At 41.0% G+C, this 18,240-nt stretch overlaps 1 protein-coding gene across 12 annotated transcripts in view; it reads right to left on the bottom strand.

The window, feature by feature from the left end:
• Positions 1-18,240, bottom strand: part of SOX5 (SRY-box transcription factor 5) — an 807,001-nt gene that overhangs the window by 406,061 nt on the left and 382,700 nt on the right. Inside the window, exon 1 of one of the 12 annotated variants that reach the window (XM_065568365.1) lies at positions 5,489-5,676. The exons of 8 other annotated variants lie outside the window; for them this stretch is intronic. The gene's annotated coding sequence lies outside the window, so the exon portion shown is untranslated. Of the gene's footprint in view, positions 1-4,885; positions 5,131-5,488; positions 5,677-18,240 lie in introns of those variants that run through there. 3 more of the 12 variants (XM_042848860.2, XM_065568318.1, XM_065568377.1) reach the window with 3 other exon arrangements.

Here is an 18,240-nt window from a genome sequence, read left to right as displayed (position 1 = left end):
GAGAACGCAGCTTCTTCAAGCTGAAGTTAATAAAAACACATCTTCGCTCCACAATGACACAGAAGAGGCTGGTCGGCCTTGCAACCATCTCAATAGAGCATGAGCTGGCCCAGATCATGGACCTTCAGGAAGCAGTTCAAATCATTGCAACCAAGAAGGCACAGAAAGCAGCACTTTGATTATTCAAACAGATAAAAATGCCAGTGTTTACCATGCAGACAAGAAAAGTTACATTTGCTGTTCAGGCGTTTGAAAGTTAAGTGTTACTTAAAATTTATGAACAAGGCATTTTAAGTTGTTAGTTCTCCTTTATTGGGGCAGTACCATGAAAGGAGTAGAACAGGAAGAAGGCAGAATTGAGACCTTTCAAAGTTTTGGCCCACACGAGGGAGCATGGGGGCATCATTTGAGCTTCCCGCCTCAGGCGCTGTGGGCCGGCCCTGCCCCCACCCCCTCGCAAGGACTCCCAAGGGAAGGGTGAGCTAGTGAGGGACATTGTGTTTAGGATGTTTTATTGTTTAGTGTGGTCTGTACTTGCCTGTGCTTTACAGGATTAAATATAAAAGAGCATGAGGTTAATAGTCTGAACAATGTGTGCGTGCGTTAACTGCTTCACAGCTAGTGTATGCCTCTTAGGGAGTTAAACTGTCAACCGGAAGCTTCATACCTGTTGTATAGGGTTCGAGGAGGACTTCTTTCCGCAGTCCCTGACTGCCTGTGAAAATGTAAAGGACAGCAGAAGCTTTCCCGGCAATGTAGGTACTCCACCTCCCCAAGTCAGTAGCTATGTCCACATGAAAAGCCCTCCCATCGACATAGCACTGTTTACACCAGGGGTTAGGTTGTACAACTACGTCGCTCAGGGGTGTGGATTTTCCACACCCCTGAGCAACATCATTATACCGACATAAGTTTGTAGTGTAAACCACAGCTCAATGTGTAGGGAGCAAAAGGTCATCCCAGTGAGGTTGGGAGATCAATAGTCCATCACCTTAGAGAAGCTGAGGTTAGGCCATCAGAATCTCTGGGCCCCAATCTCTGAGGGGGTAGGGTAAAGAAAGGAATTTAGCTCTTGGGGAGGGTTGAATAATCTCCCTTGCCTGCCCCCTTTGCTATTAAAAGGAGTGCCTGGTTGACAGCCACTTCATAGAGAGGCAGAGATCCAAAGATTTGCTGCCTGTAACACTTGTGGGGGAGTAGGGGTGGAAGAGGGCTCAATACATCTATGGGGCAGCTAGGGTGACCAGATAGCAAGGGTGAAAAATTGGGACGGGAGTGGGGGTTAATAGGCACCTATATGAGAAAAAGCCCCAAATATTGGGACTGTCTGTATAATATTGGGACATCTGGTCACCCTAGGGGCAGCCAGACTCTTGAGGGATAAAGGGACAAAACCCACACTCCCTAGAAACCAGATGGGAGGTGGGAGTGGGTAGACCACGTCTCAAGCTTACATCCGAAGGTTTTGGGGTAACAACGGTAAGAAGAGGCACGTGAGAGCTCATCCCCACAGATTCTGAAGAGAAAAACTAAACAGAATGATTGTCGAATGACTATGGATTTTTGAAGGCTATACACTGGCTTGATGGCCAATTGTTTATTATATGTATAGTTGAAATGTGAAATTATGAAAAGTAATGGCAAAAATGTCAGTCAGCGAATAAACCTGTCCTGGCAATAAGTCAACAGGTTCCCTCGTGGTCCGGTCAAGCACTCTCATTACATCCACTTCTTTAGTGGAGGAGACAATAACCAACACCTTGAATTCTACACAAGGGCTTATTGGAAGCCTGTGCAGATTCTGGAACACTAGGCAAATGTGCTCCCAATGTACAACTCCAGTTAATAAGTAGGTTGCAGCATACAGCACTAATGTCAGCCTCTGAATGGTTCCAAGGTATAGGCCAACATACAACACAGTACATCAATCTGATGTCAAGGTGAAAAAGGCATGGACTACCCCGTGTTTCTGCATTTAGGAGGCGTATTCAAGTAATCCTCAAATTAGCAATTTAGAAAACTGAAAATGTTTGTGACCTCTTCAGTAAACTTCATATTTTGGATCTTTGCACCATTACAGTGAAAATCCACATACAACCAAGTCTTTTAAATATATCCCAGTGACTATTTCAGTGTTATAATTTATTGTACATATGAACAGCAGAAATATTGTGTTATTTAATATTTGTATATCCTGCCATTAGCATGCTTATCTGAGAGAATTCAGATTATTCACTTACACAGAAAAATTATACTGGAAAGAGCTATGTTTGGAACTCAGTTCAATACCTCACAGTCCTACCGAGTTCATGTTATTATCTGTATTGCATAAGCCTGCATGCTCAAAATGAGTTAGATTCCTAATTCCTTTTGAGCATTCAACCCAAAATGCCCTAGTCATGGACCAGGATACCACTGTGCTAGGCGCTGTACCAACACAGAACAAAAAAAGACAGTCCCCGGTCCCAAAGAACCTACAATCTCTTATGAGTTTTATGCAGGGACTTATGTTCATTTTTATTAGGGAGAAAACCTCACTGTTGTAATGGAATCCCTCCTTCCCCGCAATCCCCCCCTCCCCCTGCCAAAAAACAAAAAAATGGATAACCTCTGGTTTAATCAGAACTTCCCCAAATTAACCCCAGGTTGTGAACAGGCCTGACTTCTTTTCAATCCACCTAGCATAGAACCTCTTCTTCTTTATTAAAAAAATATACCTTCATTCAAAGAGAAACTGATGCTACCTTGGGCTCAAAGTTAAGATTATAGAATACCCAGTATGGACAGAAATATTTTCATGTTTGAAAATGGTTAGTTTTTCATTTGGATGACATTATTTCCCACACCGCTGATAACCTAGAGATTTCAGTGTTGTGGTAGAACATGAAAACACAGAAGTGAAACTGACAATAAACAGCAAGTGAAGCTGACCAGTCTAGTTTCACTTGCCAAGCTGACTGAACGGCAAAAAAGAAATCAAAACCATATAAAATTGCAATAAATAAGATTCTTAAATAATTCACTTTTAGTAATCAAAATGTTATTAGTAACACGAGCAAAGTCTCTTTAAAAAAACACACAGCAAATTTATCTTGACAATGGGTCAAATTTCTAAAGGGCCTGTGTGATTTAGGAGCCTAAGCCCCATTAACTTTCAATGATACTCAGCTCCTAAGCACTTAAGTCACTTTTGAAAATGGGACTTAGGTTCGTTTGTACCCAATATCTCTATTTTTATATCAAAATAAAAAATAATAATTGGAGACTGCATATGTTGCATGTTTGTGTATGTCATGTCCCATTGCCTTCATGGTAAAATATGTATGAAGTGAGTTCTGTAGATAGCAACAGGGAATATACACATACATCTCCAGAAGGAAATCAATTTGACAAAAATGTCAAACTTAAAGTGTTGGTTTTCTAATAATGAATTATTATAAGTAAAATGCTGTCTATATATTGTATGTTGGCACAGCCACAGTTTAGAGTGTGTAAATAATGTTTGATAGCATTATACAAATTGCAAATGTGCTACTTAATATTATTAAAAAGCACAACTAATGAAACAGTAGCTACAGCAAAATTAGGATGGTAAATAATTAATTTACTTGTATTATATTTGCTTTTTCATGGGCCCATACAGCAGGACATAAATATGTTTTAAGAATACTATGTCCTCAGAGAATCTGTATACAGATGGATTAAATGTGCTAGTCCAGTCAAGTTCGATAGGATAGAAGGAGACACTGCTGTCCTACAAAAAGTAAGGCCGAGGCAACTTAATCAGTATTCTGGCTGTTAGCTCTTTCTGAGGGCCCTGTAACAGAGAAATCTTGGCTCTAGGTTTTCCAGGGACTTGCAGTCAAAAGAAGCCCACATGCAGCAGTGACTAAGAGGCAGCTCAATAGGTAGTGGTAAAGCACACAGCTGATTGCTTCCAGCCAGTCACCTGCTTGGGTGGGCTTGGGCTGGCTGGGATTGCCTTCTTCCCAAGAAATGAGGTCAAGGATGCAGAGGGAAAGAAAGTGAATGTCCCATCTGGGGGTTGGAGGAAGAGTTCGTTCTCAAGTGAATTTGAAGAAAGCATGTGGCTGCAGCCTCCCAAAGTTTGGCAGACCTGTGCCCTGGTTAGTCTTAATTCTCTCTCTGCCTTTTCCTTTGAGAGCTATGCCCTGTGCTCAGCCTCAATTTACTTTCCATGCATGCAACATTGGCTCTGCTTTGAGGTGGGGAGCAAGACTACTTACATTTCCGGCTTCCAGGGAGGGTGGGATTATAGATGGGCAACAGTCATATAAAACAAGAATCAATCCAAAACCACAAAGTTCAACAAATATTTTTGTTTAGGTTCAAAAACGTTTGATCACCCTTTAAATTTTTTTTAAAATAAATCATGTCATGTTTCTGTTCCCCTGTAATTTATATTAAGGGAAATGGGGTGTTGAAATGCTGGGAGAAAAGATTATTTTATTTCTGGCACGACCTGAAGCTAGTAGTAAACCTTGTGGAAATCACGTGTGTATACATGCCCTTATATTTTTAGTCCAGAGTCAATAGATTCCGATTATTTAGAAAGGGTTTGGAGAATTATCTAAATCATTAAGTTCTGAACGGGCTGAGGTTCCCCCATCATTAGATGGCCAGCATACTCCATCAGAACGAAGCAGGCAGGGTGTCCACTCACAGACTAATTTAGCAAGAGAAGCCCAATTCATGATTCTACTCCTTCGGGGGTTGGCGGGAGGAGAAGTTGTGGTGTGAGTGCTGAGGGTGCCTTGGAGACTAACACTGAATTTGGTTCTTGCAAACCCTCCAGTACGGAATGATATTACAAGTTCGGGAGGAGGAAGGTTGTCTGATTCTTTCTAAGAGCAGCTGGTAATACCTGTCTGCATGAAAAATCAATTCCGGTTTCCATGAAAGTCTCCTGCGTGAGCTGCAAGCCCAGGATGTAGAAACGTGGCGCAACAGCAAAGCCCTGGAGCTGCAAACCCGGCCGAGAGGCAGAGTTGGACATAAACTAAACTACACTCCAGAGTTGTTCTCGTCCTCCTCGCAAACCCAGCTCGTCTCTTCACAGCCACGTGTCACTGGCAAAGTGAATGTGAAACAAGGAGACCGTTTTTCTGCTTGATCTGCCCAGCTGATACTTCGCGAGCCCACAAGCTCACAGAACGTCAATTTAAAGTCACGAGAAAGGTAGAGCTTTACTAGTTCGACAAGGCAGATACTTTCAGATGTGTTCAGTGGGATAATAGGTCACGGATTTAGCGCTAAAAATAATAACAATCTCTTGCTAGTTGACAATGCTCCCTCCCCCCCCCCCCCTTGGTGCGGGTTGGAAGACAAGGAATTCCATTCACGCAATAGGAACTGACTGCATCAAAGAGGAGCCAGGATGTCCCCCTCCCTTCCCCAACACAATAGTCCCGAAAACAAAAGACAGATTATTAGGTTTAAGTATGTATGTAGCCCATTCTCCACATACCCTCGTCTCCCCCTCCTCTTCGGCACATCTGGCAACCAGATGAGTGGCAAGTGCTAATGAAGACTTTCCTGAGCGAGCTACAATTAGTTCCGACTGCTGTTCAGCTCTCCCGGGCAGTCCCAAGGAAAAAAGAAAAAGAAAAACAACCCCCAAAATCTTCCTTTCACTGTTCCCGAAACCTCCTCCTGCCCCTGGGATTCTCCCTCATCATCACGCTGCCGAAATTAAAACCCAAAGTGTAAGCAAATACTTTAAGGCTCTCTTCCGCCTGATTTTTTTTTAAATCAGCAGTTTATTCATTTTGATTGAACACGACAGGCAGGCAACAGTGCTTCTACGCGCCTTACTACAATAGAGAATTGTTAAACAGATGTCCATTTCTCCCCCCTTGCCAAGCAATATTATACACATAACAGTTTTATCTGCTTGAGCAGATCTAATTGTGTGTGTGTGTGTGTGTTTTGCCATTTGGGGAGATTAGAATAAGCTGCACAGAACCAAGATGTATTGTGTACAATTAAGCCCATCCCTAGACGGCACATTTTTGTTTACTCTTGGTCTCTTCTCCCCTCCTCAATCAAACTACTAATGGAGCTGTTTTAAGTTTCAACAAGGACCATATTAACTGTTGGTCTCCGCATGAAACAGAAGGAGAAACCCCGGCGCCTCTGAAGATCTAAGCACGATCCTGTTTTACGTCTCACAAATCGCCGCGGCCCTCACCTTCACAATTCCCAATGATTCCCCCTCCTAGACAGTCTCAGCCTAACATAAAATTTCACCGCGTGAGACTTCACATATTCTTTGTCATTTCTCTCAGCTGTGTGTCACAACATGATTGCCACCGGCCCAGCCCCCCACTAGAAAGTATGTTCCCATTAAACAAATACTCTCGGTAATTACTACAGAAGTGATGATATCTGCATACATCATATTTCACACAATTATACCTTATTCTCACACACACACCCGCACACAAAAGGCATGACCCTCCTACCACTTTTGAACAATATCCTATATTTTGAAGTGCACAAAAAGAAAATCTTTACATTCCAAAAACAGAACAATGGCAAAACTGATTTTAATGGGTTTATTATTTTAAAATATATACGCATCTACTTGCCAAATGATTTCTCTGAGCAGATGATAGGCTGGAGTAATGCAGGGAGGGAGGAACAAAAGGGGTTTTAATCATGGCTCGGATTAAGGAGTTGTATAACAATTGCTCTCCCTCCAGGCACATATACTGTACACGCTCCCTGTAAGTGATCGGCGGTTAAAGAAACAAAGTGCACTATGAGGCATTTAACATAGGGACGGCGGCATATAGGCTAATGCTTTATTAACGAAAGTACAACAAGCGTCTTTATTGCTTGGGATACAGAAAGGGATGAGGCATACATACACGCGCGTCAAGACAACCAGCTCTTTGATTCCCCCCTCCCCATAAAAATACATAAACCCGATTTTTTTTTAAATTGCCTCGTGCCCTTGCAGATTTGCTGGCCTCCTACTTAACTGCCTATATTATGAACAAATCTATCTCCACACACAAACATATGTTAGCTACAAAAATTAGTAAGTATGCCGAAAATATTGCAAAACTGATGACTTTTTTTCTCTCACTGTGTGTGTGTACAGATATATAAACTTTGAACAAAGCTAATTTTTTATTAGTAATGAGTGCTGGTAATAACTTAACGAGTCACCGTTGTACGCACTTTAAGGAGGAGCTGGTGCTAATGCGTGAATAATTATTGATGCAATTAAGCGCCCAACGCGGCGCCTGTTAAACTGTTTTTGGCACGTGAGGGCTACTTAATGGTTCTACGGTATTGTATGATGACCCTAAAAGGTTTTAAAGTGCAGAGAGCTTCTCTGTACGTTATTGCATAGGACAGATGTGTTACTTGGGTCTACAATTGGTACACTATTAGATAGCATTGGATTGCTGGGGATTTACATCCTATGCAATGTTTTACTCCTTTGGTGAGCTGAATAATTAGCTATTTACAGATTCAGTAAACAGTAAGCTCACCCATTGACCTTCCTTCATATAGACTGTCTGGTTCGTAACCCCACCAGGGACTTCCGGCTGCCTAATGGTCCCTTTATGAGCGGGTGGTACAGCTGTAAATCAGGCTGATCCTTTCTGGTTGCATTGGCATTTCTAAAATGCAGAAATAAGTAATCTAACATTACGCTCAGAATCTAATCCTTAATATTACACTTCCAGAGGGGGGAAATTCATTCTCCAACCAGTGTATGAAAATATATTTGAAATAAACAGTACAAATTAGTCAAACTATTTTGTTGCATTATGTTGTATACATAAAAGACAAACACACACACAAAACCCATCCCTCCCTGGTAAAAGAAAGATTTTTTTTTTTTAAACAATACATACAGATGTTCCAATTAAACACATAGCCTCAAACCTCCTCCACACATTCCATACTTATCTCTGATAAGTTCAGCAGAACCGCTTTAGATATTTGCAATGCACATTATCATTGGAAAAGCCATAAAAAGTCACCTCTTTTAAACAACTCTTCACTGTTTCACAAGAATGGCATTCACATCCTCCAAACAGACGAGGTTGTCTCTTTAAATCGAAGGGCTGTGCCAGGACGCCTCATCAGTTAGCTTGAGAAACACACACACACACACACACACACACACAACTAGACCTTTTTTCTATCATTTTGAACTCCCACTGACCTTCCTACTCAAGCTATTCCAGCATCTGCTTAGGACAATTAAAATAAATGATAGATAGATGCTAATATTTTATTTTAGTACTGTTAAAACTTATACACTGTATTTTCGATTTTAACCTAAAAGGAATCCCCCACTTATGGGTAATAATCACACTAGGATTTTAACCAATGAGCTCACACTAATTATCAATTATCAGTCAACCATCATGAGTGAGTGGTGCTGTCTAGGATGGAAATAAAGAACCAACCCCTTCTGTTGGTGTAGGATTTTAGATTCTTCAAATATAGGAGCAGTGTTAAAGTGAGGGCAAGGAAAATTACAACAAGCAAAATTACAATTAAGTAAAATACAACTAAATCCAATATGCAGATTTCAAGTGAAACACACTGACTAAAACTGGCTAATACCTAAACCTGCAAAGCTCAAGTGGTTTATAGCCACTCTAGAAGATACAGAAGCACATGATGTAAAGAGTATCAGAGGGGTAGCCGTGTTAGTCTGAATCTGTAAAAAGCAACAGAGGGTCCTGTGGAACCTTTAAGACTAACAGAAGTATTGGGAGCATAAGCTTTCGTGGGTAAGAACCTCACTTCTTCAGATGCAAGTAATGGAAATCCATGAGGTTCTTACCCACGAAAGCTTATGCTCCCAATACTTCTGTTAGTCTTAAAGGTGCCACAGGACCCTCTGCTGCTTTTTACATGATGTAAAGAGCCTTTTTTGTTAGAAGGTGGGGAGAAGCCACATAAGAAAAAAGAAGCATGGTCAACAGCAAAGGCACTACAATGGTAGTTGGGAGCCTGGGATCTGTTCCCAGCTCCGTCACAAACTTCCTGAATAAGCCATTTAACTCCCTAGCTGCAAAAGTGGGATAATGATGCTTCCCTCTTAATACAATTTCTTTGAGGATACATTCACTAATATTGGAGAGGTGTTCAGAGGCTTCCATGACTCCTGCCATACAAAAGCCTATATAGGGATACATAAATGTTTTAAATGTCCTGAATCAGTGAACCCAGATAAACAAAGTGCTGTACTAGAGTTAACAAATGCTGATAGGAAAATGCGGAAGAGCTGAAAAATATACTCCCGGCATGAGAAGCTATTGATCATTTAGAACCAAGGATCAGAGCATTTAGAAAGGGGCAATTTCCACCAAAATGTTTGTTTTCATTCATTAAGAATGTAGAGACAGAGGCCCCAATCCTGCAACAGACTCTGTACCGTCAGGCCTCCTGTGCCCACATGCAGCTCAGTTGACTTCAATGGAGTTCCAAATGGACCAGGGTGAAATCCTGATCTCACTATAACCAGTGGTGATATTTCCATTGACTTCAGTGGGGCCAGGGTTTTACCCCAGAGGTTCTGGCAACATGAAGCTTCTTCCAAGACCAGGCTAGACATATATTATAATGTCTGGGTGTGCATACAATACACACACATATAGATCATTTTGTTTTAAAGAAATAAGGCTGAAAAATCCCTTTAAAAATCTAAATTCATTAGAGATTTTTTTTTAAGTTTCCAGCTTCTCCCCTCCTCCTTTTTAAATTCACAGCCAGCTACCATTATGCCTGTTCCAGCAATTTGAGTTCTCCTGCAGTGACAATGGAGACTTGGGGAGATCTTTGTAACACTGAGCCAGAGAATTCATTAAACCCCCAGAGGCCTCAACCAAAATCAGGGTCCTGTTGAGTGAGGCATTGCACATCAGTTTTGCAAATTTTCATGATTTTATCACAAGTCTCATGATATTTAGTCTTTTTCTTAACCCCTCCGCAGGGTCCTGGTGTTATGTGGTTACATAAGAATTCCAGCTTTCAGTTAAAAAAAAAAGTAAGTTTCTAGCCATCATGGCTGCAGAGATAAAATTGAAATGGAAAATCCCTAAGCCTCAAAAATTCAAATGCAAATTAAAACCCAAACCAAAAATGAAAATAACCCAGACCCCAAAATATATTTCTTTTAATAAAAATCTCATGATCTAAGCAAAACTCATTATTTTGGGTGAGGCCTGAATCATGATTTTTAAAAGCTTGAGGTTGGCAACAATGGTCCATACACACAATAAAACACAGTTCCTGTATCCTGTCCCAAGGAGCTTACACTTGAAATAGACAAAGGATCTGAGAGGAAACAAGAGGCAGAGAGAGATCAAATGACTTGTCCAAGTCACATAGGAAGTCTGTGGCAGAGCCAGGAACAAACCCAGGAACGAACTCCTGAGTCCCAAGGCAGTGACTTAATCACAAACTCCTTCCGCCTCCTCCTGAATGTAGTGCTCAAGTGTACAAAATAGCACCTGTTTAGCTTTAAATGTACTGGTTTCGTTATATTTTTTTAAAAGGTCCTAAAGAAAAAACGTTGCAGGAACTATAACATTAAAGAAACACCAAATAAACCTCCCTTTCAGTCCAGTTCCATGCAAATATTGAATAGCAATGGCCCCATAGGTTTCATCATCACTTCAATAGCCAGGGGGATTTCCCAGTGGCTATGGCATTCAAGCTTAATAGTTCTAAGCTCTTCATAAGTCCTCCTTGCGGTCTTGCCACAGCTCTTTGCAAGAGACAATTGCTGTAACAAACAATCCTGCAAACTAATTTAACAAGTGGCGCATCATAGCAATTTACGGTCACCAAATAGCAAGTGTGAAAAATCAGGACACTTTTTGGGGGGAGGAGGTGTATAGTTGCATGTATCAGACAAAGCCCCTAATATTGGGTTGGTCCCGATATTATCAGGATGTCTAGTCCCCTACAGCAATTCCTGGTGACACACATCAGAGGATTTCACCACAGACCTACAATATGTGACTGGTCTTGCTGAGCTCAGGCCTTGGTAACCCCAGGTTGCCCTTTTATTTTCTGTAACAAATCAAATTATGCAACTAAATATTGCCACATTGCTTGAGTGTATTGACACAACTGGGACTTCAACCCCAATTTTGCTTTGCGTTTTTCAAATGGCTTTATGTAACTAAAGAACAAGATAAAGCACATGCATGCACAACACATCTGAGCCTGATCCTACGTCCACTGATGTCATGGAAGCCTTTTTGTTTAATGGGCACTGGATCAGGTCCTTTGGTCCTAATTCTGCAAAGTCCAAGTCCCTCGTGTGAGATACTGTACTGAGCAGCTTCAGTGGTCCTTAGAACCTTGCAGGATCAGTCTCTTATAAATTCCAGAAACGGTGATTTTCTTCATTAAAACATAATTTGCTGCAGTGGGTAAAGTCAGAGCATCTGACAATAGCAGGGAAAGTGAACCAAATGCATGCTGTTGGTCATAGGTTTTTATAGGATGAAACAGGAAAAAAAGGCATTATGTTTGTATGCTATTTCTGGGCCTTTTAGCTGTAACAGCATGAGTGGTATTTGCATCAGGAGTTACCATATATCATTGCAAGCAACATATGCACAGTTGAAAAAAAAAATGATGACAGCAGCAGGTTCAGTGAAGTCTCAGAATCTCTGTGTGATAGGGACCTGCTAAAGGTTTGGTTTTATTTAGCATAGCTTAAAATGTCATTGGCATATGTGTTTCTCAATTAACACCGATTTAATGCACTCCAGAAGTGTTCTATTCTGAGTAGTCTTCATAGTCTACAAAGGATCTAACCTGATATTTCAGTACAGGATATCCAAACCCATTTATGATCAGGAAAGTACATTAGGAAGGTTATATATTTTCTTTGGCATTGTGTCATGTTGCCTTTAATGATAAATACAAAAGTCAGAAAATCCTACCAAACAGTACTGTTATATGGAAATTCTGAGTTTTCGCAACCTTCATGAGTCACTCATCTAACCAGATGAAATGGTGCCTCCCAGCAAATGCAGAGAGTCAGCGTCTTGTAACTTTTTGTGTTTTGCTAAAGAATTTCACAACTGATAAATTAAAGCTCACCAATACAAAAGGTAATTTAAAAAGAACTAATTGAACAGTAGTCATTTATTCAAAAACCCTGTACTTTTTGGTAAATATGTAAAGAGAAAAAGCTTTACTGATGATAGCCTCCTAAATCATCAATACAGATGTCCACCAAGATCCCAGGAAACAACTATGGGGAAGCTGGAGGTTTATTTATTAACCACAACGAATAATAAAGAATAGGACACTATTGTTTAGTATGAGCTTTACACATTTTTAATGCCTACAATCTATTTCAAAGAGTATCCAGGATGCTTAATATTGATTTTGGAATATATATTTCACTAGATCAAATGGTATAAATTCACTTCCGGTAAAACACCGTTGACTTCATAGAAGTTGCACAAGAGATCAATTTGGCTCAGTAGATTCACTCTGAAATCAGTCTGATTACAATATACATGCAAAATATGTTAAAAGAAAGTTATTTAGGTTGCAAGCATTTGAAAATTAGGAAATGCTAGAATTAAGGTTGCCCATAATTCTGCCACCTTGTGTGGCTGTCCTGTGCACTGAGGGAGGCAGAAGACCTCTGGAAAAAATAGTATGTGATCATGTAATTAAAAACTGTATCATAATACATATGCACCATGGGACCAAATTAAGGTTGGACCTTAAATCTGGAATTTCCTAACTTTTTGTGAGTCCTTGACTTTGCATCTTTCTTTAAAGTAGGTTTTTGAATGTAATTTCCTAGAGTTTATGTATGTGGTGTGTGTTTTTTCTTTTTTTGAAAAAGGTAAAAACAAATTCTATTATGTACAACTAACTGCCCTCCACATCACGCATCACCCACAGAGTTTGACTCCTGAAAGTTTAGTATGGATTTCTATCACTTGAGTTACAGGACTAACTACATTAGCAGGTAGCAGGAGAAGACTGTTTTCTCTGGGGTGGAGGATAGGAGCTGGGGACTCGTGCTGGGTACCGTTGGTGGCCAAGGGAGCCCAGTTCTCTCTCTCCCCTCCTTCCCATCCCATGAGTTGGGGGAGCTGGGGGTAGGTGGAGTAAGAAACTGGGGCTATGTGCTGGGTCCAGAGAGGTGGTTGGGAGGAGCCTGGCCAGCTCTCCCCTCTGCCTGAGGTACTTCCCCTCTGCCACAGTTGCTTTGGCAGATCCCAGGTGTCCTAGTGCAGTGTTTACTGCTGCTGGCTGTATGGTCCCAGCTCTTCAGAATGTTCTCGTTCAATTTTTTCTGGCACACTGCCAAAACTTTCCAGAGCAACACAAATGACAAAAGGGAAATGGTGACTATAACTAGTATACATTTCAGCCAAACCTTTATGGAATATCATGGGACAAAGCACAGGCATTTCCCTAGCATTATTCCTGCTGAATTTTAAACATTTGCTGCAGACATTGGAGATATTAGTGTTTCACAAAAAAGGTCACAAAAATCTTTATTGTTGTTAGGCAACCTAAATATAGTGGATGCTACAAGCGCCTCCTGAAATTAATATTTCTGAATGCTTTTTCTTTATATATATATTCTCACACACAAAGACACACTACAGAAAAATGTATATTTGTTTATTTATACATACACACTCATGCATGTATACATACACCTACAGATGCTACTACTTAAGCATTTCTTTGGCCAGCAATCTGGAAAATACCTGTATTCTAGGGGTTAAACATTTTAACAGGAGTTGCATGTGCATATCCAAGACCAGACTTTTGTCCTTTATTTGATCGTAAATGAACGCAAAGGCTTTACTATGGTGAATTTCTATGCATGTGGCAAGAAGAGCTCAACCTGAAGATGAACTAATCTACAAAAGGTGTGGAGGTTCAGTTAGGCATCCCAGTTTAGGAAGCTTATCCAAAGTCTTTCCAGTCTTCTCTAATCTCTAAACTGGATAGAAAAACTTGTTTTGAGAACACACACAGTTGTGAGATCTCCAGCATCCTTCCTGGTTCATGCCGGTTGGACATAGCACAAAACTAGTTTTTCCTCACATTTTTCTAGTACTTTGAAAACTATAAAGTTCAGAAAACATAATTCACTCATCAGATATGCCTATGTACAAGCACACACATTCACGCATGCCAAGTTAGCGTAATATTTGACGCTTCAAAAGAGTTATGGTTTGGGTTCAGTTCAAGTTTTGGCTATAATGGGCCCAAATAAAAACAAAGGATCCAAGCACTCGGGAAACAAACTTTGGGAAACAGACCTCAGACTGGATGCAAGCATCTCTGCTTAGGCCTCTCTCTAGTTATGGCTAAGTCTCATTTTTTTCTAAACTTAGTTTTTTAAGCCCTTATCTAAAGGATCCTCAGGCATGATGTTCAAAAATGATATTACAGTATTCACAGTGCAGAGTACCAATATTGTTATTTATATAATCACATTTTACAAAGACCTTTACAGAATTACATACATACTGTACATGATGCATTTCACCCACGATGAAATACAGTGCCTATGGAGTGAAAAAGGAAACCACTGTAGCACCAGCAGTCCCACACCTGCAACAGTTTGAGATGGGAGGTGACATGTTATATTATATATAAGTAAAGCCACCCAGAAAATTAGGCAGATGTAATAATTATGCTGAATTTGACCAGGGCATAAAGACAATCCTAGGTTAAACCATTCTACCTGTGGTGTACATAAGATCCGTGAAAGGGTTAATATGGCAAAGACAGCTTTCAGAGGAAGCAAGAAATGGTTATGCCTGGAAGCTGTGATCAGTTTGTTCTGGAATTGTGATGTTTCTAACTCAATGGCTCATTGGTTGAGTACTTTGTGACTTGAGATACCTTGCTGGAAAATTCTAGGGCTGGCGTATTGTATAAACTTAGAGAAGCTTCTCTTCAGAATATTCAGTTCAGTGATTATCAAACTCAGGTGTTATTGACCCAACCTCATTTCTGGATGAAATTACTCTCTCTCCAAACAAATCACTTTTTTATATGACCTCACATAATCTTTGTGGGGTTTTCATTTCCCTTAAACCTGCCTCCCACACATACAGAGAGCTGTACACCAAATAGATGTCTTCCCTTAGTTCAGTGGTTTTCAAACTTTTTGTATTGGTGACCCCTTTCACACAGCAAGTCTCTGACTGTGACCCACCCTTATAAATTAAAAACGGGGGGCGCGGGGTAATTTAATTTAATGGTGGCTCGGGAATGTCAGCCTCACGGAGCAGACAGTTTGTGACCCCCTTGCAATCCCCTGAGGGGTCATGACCCCCAGTTTCAGAACTCTTGCCTTAGTTGATGCCTAGTACTATCTCCTGGGAGGGGAGAACTAAGGCCAAATCCTGCCCTCTCCCTCTGGGACACTCCTAAGGGTACCCAGGGATGTCAGGTATCTCACCACTACCTGCCCTTAGCATGAAGCAGTGTTTGTGCCTGCTGTATCTCAGCTCCCTGAAACCAAGAACCTGTGGGCCACACAAGCACTATCTGCTAGACCTCCACAGACCTCTGAGTGACAGGCACACCTCAACCCCCGAATCCTCGGTATGCTCCCTGCAGTGTCCAGCCTTTCACCACTGGACAGTCAGAAAAAAAACAGGTTTGCTATTCCCATGGGGACCGTGTATACACTAACTTGTTTGAGTCAACTGAGGATCAACACTTATGTAATATCACAGCCTGAGCTATATTTATAGTGAAAACAATCATAAGTTTATTATCAAAGATTAAGATTTAAGAGATATCAAGTAAGGATAATAATGGAAACAGAAATTGTTACATATAAAACAACAAGTATAACACACTTCCTAGAGTCCAAACTTAACTTTAACAGGTTAAACTCTTGTCTAAAATAGTTAATCTGACCTAAAGCGATCTCCCAGTGTCTCCAATCAACATGGCTGGGATCCCTATGTAACCCCCTTGGCAGAGATGGATGCTTCATGAACACTTGGCTCCTGGTTTGTCTGAAACCAGCTAGCTTGCAAAATACTGAACCTTTGGGGGCAAATCTACTTTATTGTATAGGAAAAGTAACAATTGATAAGTGTGGTTTGCATTTTATGATTTTGTTTTATATGTAACCATTTCTGTTTCCATTATACTTACTCACTATCTCTTAAATCTTAGCTTCTGATAATAAACTTATGATTGTACTCAGTATAATTATATCAGAGTGCTGTGATATTATATAGGAGCTGACTCTCAGGTGGATCAAGCAAATGTGCATGTATGCTGTCCCCTTGGGGATAGCGAACCTGGTAATTTTGTGAGTGTTCAGTGTCAGGGGCTAGATGCTACAAGGAAATGCTTCAAGGGAGTTCAGGGATTGGGGTGCACCTCTTGTTAACCTGAAAGAAAAAATAAGGACTGGAAGAGCACTGAGGAGATTGTTTTATGTTGTCAAGGAGCCGACACCCAGTTAAGCACAAGCAAGTCTTCCTCACACTGGAGGCAGGGGATAACAAAAGTGACTCTCAGGCTATGTCTACATTACGGGGGGGGGGGGGGAATCGATTTCACATACGCAAATTCAGCTACGGGAATAGCATAGCTGAATTCGACGTATCTGATCCGACTTACCCCGCTGTGAGGACGGCGGCAAATCAACCGCCGCGGCTCCCCCGTCAACGGCGCTTACTCCTACCTGGGCTGGTGGAGTACGCGCGTCGATTCTGGGATCGATTATCGCGTTCCGACGAGACGCGATAAATCGATCTCTGAGAGATCAATTTCTACCCACCAATCCGGGCGAGTAGTGAAGACAAGCCCTCAGTCTTGGGCACTTTGAGAAAGTGTCACATCCTTCATAGCCACAAAGGACCCCGACTCGGAGGAAACATTGCACTTCCACTCCTGAAAATGGGGACGAGGAGCAAATTTTTCAGGAGCTCCTCACAAATCTAACTTCTCTTCACTAAACTAACACAATATACGTTTGATGTTAGAAAATGTTGCCTCTTTAACATGTTGTCCAGCACTAATTTGAACTATACCATTCCTGGTACTGATCCATGAGGTACCCAGTTATGAAAATTGGCCATTTAGTTCTATTTTTGTTTCTTGTCTCTTAACCAGTTTTCAATCCACAGCAGGACTTTACCTTGTACCCACAGGGCAACTCAGTTTTGTTAACAGCCTAATGTGAAGGACTTTATACAAAGCGTTTTGAATGTCTAAATAAATCATATCCACAGTTGTTCTTTAAACACTATTTTCCTAACTCTTCCTAAGAAGAAGGAACAACAACCTAATTAGTTAATATTTGTAGAGTGCTTTGAAGATGAAAAGCGCTACGTGTGTTTAAGTATTATTATTATTATACCTGGTGCTTCACCTCCGATTCACTCTCCAAAGTTGAACACAATCCAATACCAACCCACATGGGAGCATCACAGGGAATCCCCCTCGCCCCCTGCAATCTCCAGTTTTTCAGGAGATTTTCAGTCATGCTATATGCCAGATACTCCAATATCTCTTCCCACAAAAAACCTGTCATTTAGACTGCTAAGGATTACAGATCTTGTTATATATACTTTGCCTTTTAGGGCCACATTGTGAATACATTAGGCGCATTGGTTAGCACCTACTCCCACGTGTAGCCCTGTGGGAGTTATTGTTCACTGTGGTAAGTAGTGGATTCATAGACTCTCTTATACTGCATATGTTATGGTTTTGGAGGTTGGCTTTCCCCCCCACCTCCCACATGTTGTGCATACTTTCTGTTTGTGTTGTAGCCTGTGTGTATTCCCTGTCACTCCAGTGGCTTTGTTTTTGTTTTCCGTTTTCAGGAGAGGGTTGTGGTTGTGTCTATCCCATGTGTCTCTGGTTTTGAGCTACGCGGTTTGCCCCCTCTGTCTCTCATCATTGCTTTTGGCCCAGTTTCTTGACAGGAAATGCAAGATTTATTTTATCTGGCCTGAACTACATTGTTCCTTCCTGACTACTGGTGTTACTTCACTCTAAATAACATGACTTCGTGCTCACTGCCTGCCCAAGGTCAAAGCCTAAGGGTAATAGACACATTTAAGAGCAATGGGGGGTGAGAGAAAGAGAAATGGGGGTGGAGATGGAGGGAAATGGCAAGAAATTAAGTTGTGATATAAAAAATTTGGTTTGGAGATGATTCACAGTTCTCTTTCGGCCAGGAATGAAACTGAGCTG

This window comes from Chrysemys picta, chromosome 1, assembly GCF_011386835.1.
Source record: "Chrysemys picta bellii isolate R12L10 chromosome 1, ASM1138683v2, whole genome shotgun sequence".
NCBI lineage: Eukaryota > Metazoa > Chordata > Testudines > Emydidae > Chrysemys > Chrysemys picta.
Note: the sequence above shows the minus strand (reverse complement) of the source record. Positions and strands in the feature narration are given on the sequence as shown.